Source organism: Schistosoma mansoni, chromosome 3, assembly GCF_000237925.1.
Source record: "Schistosoma mansoni strain Puerto Rico chromosome 3, complete genome".
Lineage (NCBI taxonomy): Eukaryota > Metazoa > Platyhelminthes > Trematoda > Strigeidida > Schistosomatidae > Schistosoma > Schistosoma mansoni.
In genome coordinates, this window is record NC_031497.1 from 21,618,605 (window position 1) to 21,628,675 (window position 10,071).

Sequence of the window (10,071 nt, forward strand, 5' to 3'; positions counted from 1 at the left end):
AAAATAGATTTGTATTCAAAGTAATAGGTTCTATTGAATTGTAATATTAAAAAAAGAAGAGGATAGAAATACTTTGTTCCATTATTACTATTGTTATCATTGTTACTACCATTATTACTATACATTCTACATCGATTGCTTTTTGTTTAAGTTTAAATGGTAAAATAAGGCGAAGTGAAATGAACTGTTGAAGAATCTAATCAAGAGCTGATAAAAATTAATGATAATTAAAATTTTCATAGTTGAAATCATGAGTCAATTGAAGCTAGATCACTATGGAAAACCTGGAAGCACTGCTTGATGGTCGTTTCGTTCTATTGTGTGACTCCTCAACAGTGCGCATCCACGACCTCGCCCCGCGAGATTCAAACCCAGGACCTACCAGTCTCGCGCCAGAGCACTTAACCGATAGACCATGAGCCGGTATCCGATGGTGTTAATGTCTAACTTCAACCAATCCACGAAACTGAGCAACCATTCACCAATGTATTCAGTGAGTTGATATCTCCCAAGAGACCTGGTTGACTTCCACTGGTTACTGCTTGACTCATGATCTCAACTACATAAAATTACTAAAATCTCCACAAAACCCCTACTGATTATAATTAAAATTTGTGAATTATAAAAAAGATCCCTATTTTTTTTTAAACAAAGTTTGATAATAGCCAGTAGTGGAATACAAGAAGCGTATTTAGTCCTGTTTGGGACTTGACAGCTGAGCGAACAATTACCACAACGTTGATGTTCACAATGAGTCATTTTGCTCAAGGTGCATACATAACAAAAAGAAATTGATCAGTTATACTACTTAATATCAAAAATGGGAAAGATTTACACTTTCACAAATGAAATATTGGTTTTAGTTTTTATATCCTGTTTTGACATTCACTAAAACAGATAGGTACCAAAATAGTAACTTCATTGATTTAGTGTAACATATGTATTCTTCAATATTTAGTAGTGATTCATATGAATCTCACTTCCATACAATTATTTTCAAATTTTGTAGACTTCTAAGGAAAATTCAGTCAAACAACATCTGCGTCAAAGATATCAGAAATATAAAAGTCATTAATCGATGGGATTGTGTGGTCATCATTCTGTATCGTAAACATCGGATGTCAGAATATATATCAACATAAAAGGGAAAACTATCCATCTTGTTTTATAACACTTGTGACTTAAGGCAATCCGCACAGGTATCACAAATGCCAATAAGAAACTGATCAATTTCAGTCTTAAACATCAGTTGAAAGATTCAGACAGCCAACACAAAATGAATTAAAACTTCACCTCATTGCACAAGCTAGTGGCTATCAGAACTCAGTAGCTAAGTGGATAACGCAATGTTGTTTGGAACAACAGGTACCGAGTTCGAGTCCCAGAGTGAACGTCAACTCTGGGATGCAGGTACATCCGGCTGACGAGTTCCGAATAAGACGAAATGTGAGTCTTGGATTCCACTACTAGCCACTATCCATCTTTGCCTATAAGAAAACGTAAAGTTTAAAATAACCATGTAGCTGTTTTTTCGTCAGTGATAGCTATTTTATTTACCTACTGATAATAATAACGAAAATACTTAAGTGATAAATTTGTATTGTGATTAGTTAAATAATCTTAATTCACTAGTTTACAAATTTAATCTCTGTCTTATTTTTATTGCGGTATTTCTAACTTTGATAAAATAAGGGTATTGTTCAGCTTTCCATAAATAATCTCCTCTTAAAATTTACAATCACTAGTTCGGTTGAACTAAACTATTTAGTGAGTAAGTTTTCTTCTATTTTTCATGAAATATCTTGACGTCACTGTCTACTCCAACATACAGTGTTGGGTGAAATAGGAGCTCGTTGTACAAGTATTACGAGTGAATATATCAGTGTTATAACGCTCATTTTTCTCTATCTGCACAATGGGACATTAATTTACCTTAGACGAATATCTACACTAGATTCTTTCCCAGTGTCTATTCTACAGGACTTCAACAAACTCAGATCAAGACAATGTGACTAGCCTGACTAGAACGTAAATATATTTCCTCACCAAAAACCGACACAATCCAACACCAATCAGCAATCGATAATAATAATAAGGATAAGAGAATATATAACTCATCTAACGCCTGTTAGACTAGGTATAAGTTTGACTAAGCAAACAATTAGTCATTATCATTCTCGACCACACATCAGCCAGAACATGATATTATTTTTATTAGGTAATTGACTGAACTTCAGAGTTATGTCGGTAATTAAAAACTTCCCTGTGGTGACCTATTCAATACTTGAGTTCAATGGTTGGAGCTTTCGGGTGACGTGGTCTTAAATCAATCATAGTGGGGTAGTCGATATCATTCTCCATACCCTTTTAACTATTAAGTAGATCATCATTCTTAAATGTTTTTTATCAAAGCCATTTGTTCTCCTTGAAATTTGTTTCTGATGTTTGACATTTTGTTGCTTTCGGTAATATTTTTCCTCCTTTACTTCTTTTGGTGTCAATTTACTGTCTATCGCTGTGTTCATGTGAGGTATAGTATTTATGACAGACATATATTTAACTCTGTTGTATCCCGTGGAGAATTATGAATGGTAACTTTGAAAACTATCTATGGACCAATATGATATATATATTTCCTATTGTATAGTTGTTGAGTAACTAAACTATTCATATTCGTGTCCGTTTTATTATGAGCCTTGTTTTGACCTATAGACTATTATATGAGGGCGCGGATCGGCAAAGCAAGAGCAGCATACCTACAACTGAAAAACATCTGGAGCTCAAAACAATTGTCAACCAACACCAACATCAGAATTTTCAATACAAATGTGAAGACAGTTCTACTGTATGGGGCGGAGACGTGGAGAACTACTAAAGCCATTATCCAGAAGATACAAGCGTTTATTAACAGTTGTCTACGCAAGATACTTCGGATCAGATGGCCAGACACTATCAGCAACAAGTTACTGTGGGAGACAACAAACCAGATTCCAGCAGAGGAAGAAATCAGGAAGAAGCGCTGGAAGTGGATTGGGCACACCTTGAGGAAATCACCTAATTGCGTCACGAGACAAGCCCTCACATGGAATCCTGAAGGTCAAAGGAGAAGAGGAAGACCAAAGAACACATTACTCCGAGAAATAGAGACAAACATGAGAAGAATGAACAAGAACTGGATAGAACTAGAAAAGAAGGCCCAGGACAGAGTGGGTTGGAGAATTCTGATCGGCGGCCTATGCTCCATTGGGAGTAACAGGCGTAAGTAAGTAAGTAAGTAAGTAAGTTATCTCCAGTCTATTGATTACTTTCCCCCTATTCACAGCCACATTTGGCCAAATCTTGTACAAATGTTATTTTCTATTTTATGGTACGGTGTGGTCTGTTTGACTGGCATATAAACCCAGTATGTTTGAGAATAATGATTCATATTGCAGAGGCTATTATTGGTGTTCAGGACTTAACTGGCAGGGCTAACCAGAAAGCAGGACTGACAAGTAATCAAGACTGCTCATAACGCTTTTGTGTATCATTGCTCCGATCGATAAATCACAGCTCTCCAATTGGTGGTCGTATAACGTTCGTATATATCAACTGGGCAAGAACGCACTCACACTCTTATCCTGGATCAATGATTAATGACTAGTTAACAAAGTACTGAGTTCAAATCAAAGACTGTAGCGTCAATGACATAAAAGCATTGAATATAAATTGAGAAATAACTAGTGAAGAACTTTTCTAACTAGTTACCATGAAACGTATTCATTTTCTTTAATAAGTTGAAACTACTCAATATTTTAAAGCTGAGATTATTTCAAAAAAAAAAACAAGAAAATTATTCAATGCTGGAAAATTAAACTTTGATCAAAATAAGGAAATACTTCAAAGATATTATTACATTATAACACTAACATATGTATATCATGCGGTAGAAGATAAAGGTAATCACTAGGTAGAAAGCACTTTTTTGAAAACAATTTCTCACATTTAGTTCATAACGTCGGATACTACAAAAAAAAAGCCAATCTATCATATTTTAAAATTAATAAATAGTTTAATTATCAAGGCGTATTAAGTTACTAAGGTAACAGAATAATATGAAAATTCAATGGAAATTATTTTGAAAAATGGCACTTTTCTTTGTACTCTGTGAAATAAGTCAATTTAAACATAATTGTAAACAATTAAACTATGTACATATTTACGATTGAAAATGTAACAAAAATGTATTATACATATAGTCAATCAGGCAGTCACAACGTAGAACTTCGTACGTACGTACATCAGTTCGAGTTGCTATACCACATTAGCACAGAGATGTAGTTTCCGATTCAAATATCATAGTGGTAGGAGTAGTAAGAGTATAAGCAGTAATCCGAAAGATTAGGGTTTGAAGATGTTATTGAAGGAGTGTAATCCAGTGAAATACATTTGGAAAGAGAAAAAGGTAAAGACATGAAAAATTCAGAAGATTAGGACTTGGTAGAACACGAAGAGTGGATGCACCTTCACCATTGCAAACGATTTTGAGCCATGTCATTCAAGGTCTCTAACCATCGATTGCTATCATCTCGCGAATCCCAACCAGGTGGTCTACACCTATCAACATGGCTCAGACCACTTGTCAGTGACTTCATGGATTTGTGCCATGTTTTGGTCTGGCCGCCCCTAGCTTTCTTCCAATCTACTCCTACACCATAAGACATTGCACGTCGGGGCAGTCGGTGGTTGGGCATACGTAACACGTGTCCCAGTCATCTCAACTGATGAAGTTTCACTATTTCATCAATCGATTTGCCACCCTTACCTAGTACCCGTTTCCTAACAACTACATTACTTACTCGGTGGTCCCAGGATATACGAGCAATGCTTCGAAGACACCTATGATCGAATACTAGCAGCCTACGAATATCCTCTACCCTTATAATTTATTTACTCAATATCAAATTTTCAATTCTGGTCAGTTCAATAATTAAAAAAATGTTTTTTGTTTTGATAATTATTCACTTTCCTATTATTTTAAAAGTAGTATTTGAAATTATTCCAATTGGATGTTATGCATATTCGTGGTAATTTCATTCTTTAAGTATTTGTATAGGTATTTAAAATATAAAAAGTAATATAAATGCCGACTCAGTGATCTAGTGGTTAAGCGCTCGTGCGCGATACTTATAGGTCCAGGGTTCGAATCTCGCGAGGTGGGATCGTGGATGCGCATTGCCGAGGAGTTTCACAATAGGACAAAACGGTCGTCCAGTGCTTCTAGGTTTTCCATGGTGGTCTAGCTTCAATCGACCCATGATTTCAACCATAAAAACACTGAAATCTCCACAAAACCTTGTTAAGTCGGCTTACAGTAAACTCTATCAGAGCCTCCAGAGGCTCATAAGGAGACCCAACCAATCAGCGATTAATTAGAAGCTATGCTACTAAAATAACGAGATCCTGATTGGCTGTTTAACACACTGCTACTATGAAAACTCAAGGTCTCTTAATTACTATAAAACCCCTGTATTTTCTGTACATAAATGAATCCTGTAGTAAAGCGCTTCCCTCATACTTTGTGCCTTTTCTCTGGTTTTCAAGTTGCTGTATAGTTCTAGCTCGGGGATACGGAACTAGCTTGGGGAAGCAAATATAACGTTCACAACCGGCAGACGTAGCAAACCCCTTCTGATAAATGTTTAGATTTAGTGTCTGTGATCTATATTTCATATCTACAAAGTGATTCATGTAAAGCATTGAAATTGTAAAAATCATACAGTTAATAATTCATTTGCTAATTTTCCATCAATTGTCTTTTACATCCTTCATAATTCTTCCAGTTCTCAATCCCTTTATTTTATCTTCAATTCGATCTTCTTAACATTCTTTTGACAGGCATTTCATCTCGGATTAGCGTTACATGCTACATATATCTGTCGACATAAGTAGCATACACTACATATATATCTTGGCAATTTGTAATATACGTGTACTTTAATATCCAAGAAATTACAGGCCAAAAATAATGATCCGAAAAATAAACAAATGTTTAAATATCTCTAAAGTTAGTATCAATTTTTAATCAATCATAAACTGCTCAACTTCGTAGATCGGTTGAAGTTAGACACTAGTACCGTTGAATGACGGCAGGCTCAGTGGGCTAGTGGTAAAGCGCTTGCGCGCAAAACTAATAGGTCCTGGGTTCGAATTTCGCGAGGCGGTATCGTGGATGCACACTGTTGAGGAGCCCCACAATAGGACGAAACGGCTGTTCAGTGCTTCCAGGTTTTCCATGGTGGTCTAGTTTCAAATGACTCATGATTTCAACTATGAAAATACTGAAATTTCCACAAAAGCCCCTTCTGAAAAGAACATGGAATTGTATACATTTCCAGGAATCAACTAATTACAAGATTTTCTTCTGGTTATAACAATAAGCAAAATTCTTTATATTTTATTCTAAATTAATCTTTAAAATAATGATTGTAGAACAATATAAACAATGGTAGGTGTTTGAAGGTAATCGACAAGAAATCTTTCGTTAGTAAGGCTTTCTACTTTCTGATTTTGAATAATTCTCTACTTAATATCAATCCATGATAAAAACTAATCAGAGATTAAACAACCTTCTCATGTTACCAACATTAATATGTTATTTAAGATACTTATTACTTCTTTTATGTATTAACTAATAAGTAAGTGAAATTCTCAAAATACATTGAAAAATATCGATGTGAAAATACATACATAAACTTAAATATTATTATTTATGGATATTTTACAACCAACTTCATTCATTGTAGGCAAAGATGGATAGTGGCTAGCAGGGGGATCTAGGATGCGCGTTTCGTCCCATTTGGAACTCGTCAGCTGGATGTACCTGCATCTCAGAGTTGATGTTCACTCTGGGACTCGAACTCAGTACCTTTCGCTTAAAACGCTATCGCGTTATCCACTCAGCTACTAAGTCCTGATAGCCACTTACTTGTGCAATGGGGTGACCAGTTGCAGTGCTAAACATCAATGAGAAGATTCAAACAAACAATTCTAAGTGAATTCAACTTCACTCATGTTTTCTTTTTTTACTTTTCTACGATGATTAAACCATAATATAGTAAAATAAACAGATATTGTCTCAATTATTCTACTTTTATGATCTTTATCCAACTTTTGTTTCTTTAATTTATAGCAAACTTTAAAAAAGATTCTTTTATTAATGTTGATTATGATTGCTGGTAACCAGAGTGGTACATTCGATTTGAACTTGTAATCAAAGTCATGATAAATTATTTAGACTACTTAATTCATACTTCAACTTATCTCGTGGTGAACAGAACACAAGTGGGGACAATCGAATGTATTTGACACGAAAATTACAGACTATCTCACTAAAATCTGATAACCATACAGTAAACAGTTAGTTCGCAAAACAACAATCAATTGTCTCAATCTTGATTGTTCCTTCTGTAAATATCAGTCCATCTTCTCTGATCTCATTGTTCATGCATTTTCATGCCGATTGCCCTTCGTTCCTGTTCGTTCCTTATCAGTCTTCTGCCAAAATACATTCTACACCTGACCCTCACCATACACTACTCATGTGGATTTAAGTAACTCACTCCACAATCTGACTGTACTATACTAAGACAAAAGTAAATAATAACACTGTAATGCACTTCAGAAATATTCTTATATACGAACATCTAGATGGTTTCCTGCCCCCAACATAATTCTACGATTGATTTCAGTGAACAAAAATGTTCAGAATTGTTTTCTGCTACATTGAAGGTGTTGAAGCTTATTCCAATCTGAGCAGTGACATTATTTATTCACGTTTTGTGAACTTTCACAATCCGCCACACATCTAATAGTAAAACTAAACCCCTCAAGACGCATATATATACCTCATTGAATTACTTTCCTACTCTTCAGATAAATCAATACACGAAATAAAGTACAACGCATATAAAAAGGGTTGGAGTAAATACTAACACATTCATTCATTGGAAAAACAATATATAAAAGGAAATGAGAGTGTTGTAAGGAGCAGAAAAAATGCGTACTTCAAGAAGAACAGATCGACCATACATCACAGTTATATTCCAATTTATAAAAAATGGAAAATAATTGTGAGAAGTTTACAAGGAAAAAAGACTAAAAATATAACTAACAGAAAAAGGACTACAAACGCACTTATTGTCATGGTGACTAAGGTGTATACAAGTGAATGAAAACGAAATACGAATACATCTATGTCCAGGGAACAATTATGTTCAGATAACAGTATAAAAATATGGAAAACTTTGATTAAAATATTCAATCAATTTGTAGCTAATTAAAGTGATTGGAAGCCAACACCTATTTTATCTTATACTCATAAACAAGGATTTAACTGTTAAATTATTACCAGTTTTTCACACTGGTACGGCCGAGAGTGGGGAGAGTCAGCTCTCCCACCCGAAATGCTCTCACATGGCCACGCGTATATAGCCTCTGTCAGGGAAGTCCTACTCACTGCCTTCTCGTGGCATTACTGTTGTTTACGAAATTGAGAGGATGAAAAGTAAATGTCAGGCGCTTTAACCGGGTTGGTGGACACGGCGAGTCCACCTAGGGGAGTTGGAAAACCCTGATTACAAACCAATGGTGCACATGGGCTCCAGTATCCTGATGGAACAAATGGCGTATGAACCAATCGTTGGTCACCGGCTACCATGGAAACTGCATCTCCTTACGATGCTCCACTGCCTTGTGGATATATATATATATTGAATAACCGTAAATCTACTCATATGGAATACATCTACGTCAAACTACCAATTTATTGAACAGTATAGACACGTTATTAAGGAAATTATAGCTAAAAACTGCATAATCATTTGAAAGTAATGCTTAACTTTATTCCTAATTTATATATGAGTTCGTCTTTCTTAGGAATTCGATTAAAAATAACTAGTCATTTGTAAATCAACGCTTTATAAAGCTCTCTAGTTTTCAGCGCTTTCACAATTAATATATTTCCTTGATGAATGTAAATAGTGTACCAATCAAACTTCAGCAACATTGAAATTCCATGCCTAGTAGTGAATTTTTTAGAAGTGAATGTCACAACACATACTTGTGAAAACCTATGATCTTTAGACCTAAGTTGAGGACGAAGACAAATGTTCATCAGTGGATTAAAAGTCAGTCTTTAAATATAACATTTGCAGAAGTTCAGTAATTTATTGATTTCAATAAAGTGGCTGAATTCCCGTTCAATGTATACCATGAATCTACACTGTCGAGAAGTTTGAAATAGCATATCAGTTCTTCTAGTATTTTTCAACAGATGTTGTTGAGAATAATCTTAGGATCAAATAACTTTATGTAAACCTTTTCCTTTCTTTTTTGCCACAGCACTATTTCATACTTTAATTCAACTGTTAAGTACTCTCAATGTTAGATCGAAAAATTTGTTTTGGTCACATTATTCATTGGTATTATTTCCCAAAAACCCTACAATATTCCCATATAGATATATGTTGAATAATAACTAGTGACAATTTGACATGAATTTTTTGTAATTTTGGTGTTTTATCTCACTTTGAGTTTCAGCAAATCATTTCCTTCTCATTCATTGTTAAAGTAATGTATTATTCCATGTCATAAATATGGTCAAAGAGATGATAGTATGTTACATCCCGTGGAGATTTATGAATGGTAACCTTGAGAACTATGGGCCAATATGATATCACAATTGATTGATCACTGGGTGGTGATCAGTGTCATGCGTGTCAAGTCCTTCTTAGTGCTGATCGAATGCTATCGATCAAGTTGCAATGTGGCCACCAGTCTAGGTGGCTCGACACTGCGTGCACTATATATATTGAAGTAAGATGGTGGTTGGAGGTGGTCAACAGGAAACCCTAGACCCGGGTTTCGTGCTCTTTGGCGCTCGTCAGCAAGGTGTACCTGTAATCTTGAGGGAACTGATGCTCCCTGTCGGATTCGATCCCGTGTCACTCAGCTTTACAATCAGAGACGTTACCACTGAGCTATTCGGGCCGCGACCGACCTCCTGTAGGACTGAGATGTAATCACAATTGG

At 35.3% G+C, this 10,071-nt stretch overlaps 1 non-coding gene across 1 annotated transcript; it reads right to left on the bottom strand.

The window, feature by feature from the left end:
* Nucleotides 1-6,880: 6,880 nt before the first annotated feature.
* Smp_tRNA_00437_Pseudo_TTT.1.1 lies at nt 6,881-6,952 on the bottom strand. The gene has a single exon. It is a non-coding gene (tRNA).
* Nucleotides 6,953-10,071: the final 3,119 nt, after the last annotated feature.